The sequence below is a fragment of the Aptenodytes forsteri genome, unplaced genomic scaffold (genome assembly GCF_000699145.1).
Source record: "Aptenodytes forsteri isolate BGI_AS27 unplaced genomic scaffold, ASM69914v1 Scaffold241, whole genome shotgun sequence".
NCBI classification, from domain to species: Eukaryota; Metazoa; Chordata; class Aves; order Sphenisciformes; family Spheniscidae; genus Aptenodytes; species Aptenodytes forsteri.
Genome location: NW_008795252.1, coordinates 3885915 through 3886662, shown reverse-complemented (window position 1 = coordinate 3886662; position 748 = coordinate 3885915). Strand labels below are relative to the sequence as shown.

Below are 748 nucleotides of genomic sequence, written 5' to 3'. Positions count from 1 at the left end.
TCAGGATTGGCAATTCAATCCTATCAAAAATCAGGAATGGAACCTCAAAAATCAGATTAGCTCTCCTATATACTACCTGAAGGGGAGTTCTTTTCATCTGTCCGATGCTGTTGAAAGATTTATGTTTTCTAGCTTTTCTCTGGAGTCACAAAAGACAAAAACTTATTTGAAAGTGAAATCAGTGAAAACCGAGATTCTCAGGGAACAGCTCGATTTTAGGAGTGGAAGTGGCTCATCATAGAAATCACGACCGTGGCAACAGCGTAGCATCAGGACTTTGGCTACCTGTAAGCATACCGATAGTATCTGTGCATGGGACTATTCCCCTGTGCTGAGTGAAAGCCACGTGTAAGTTGTCAGGGTCAGGAGGAATGTGGTGCCAGATGGAAACAACATAAACAGCTGGGAGATTTCATCCGGGATTTCGAGTGAGGACGGGAGACTTTTGTTCTCGTGGCTGACTCCTTCCAAAGGCGGTTTAGATACACCTACTTCTTCGGGGAAGGATTTTGCTTTGGAGTCTTGGTAGGTTTTGTGTGTGGCTTTTTTCCTTCTTTTTTTTTTTTTTGGTGAACGCTTACGATCACTTTGAACAACTCCCATATTTCAGCCCAGCTCCGGGGAGCTGCTCTTAGTACCTTTGCGTTTCGCGAGTCCCCTGTAAACCGCAACAGGGAGCGGGGGGAGAGGAGGCCCCGCAGCCCCGGCAGCGCGCAGAGCCCGCATGGCGCTGGGCGGCAGCACCGCC

The 748-nt window shown here is 48.3% G+C and overlaps 1 protein-coding gene across 2 annotated transcripts in view; it reads left to right on the top strand.

The window, feature by feature from the left end:
* The first annotated feature begins 459 nt into the window (after positions 1–459).
* EPS8 (epidermal growth factor receptor pathway substrate 8) overlaps positions 460–748 on the top strand; it is a 144472-nt gene continuing 144183 nt past the window's right edge. For both annotated transcript variants that reach the window (XM_009278987.2, XM_009278986.2), the window contains exon 1: positions 460–525. The gene's annotated coding sequence lies outside the window, so the exon portion shown is untranslated. The remainder of the gene's footprint in view (positions 526–748) is intronic.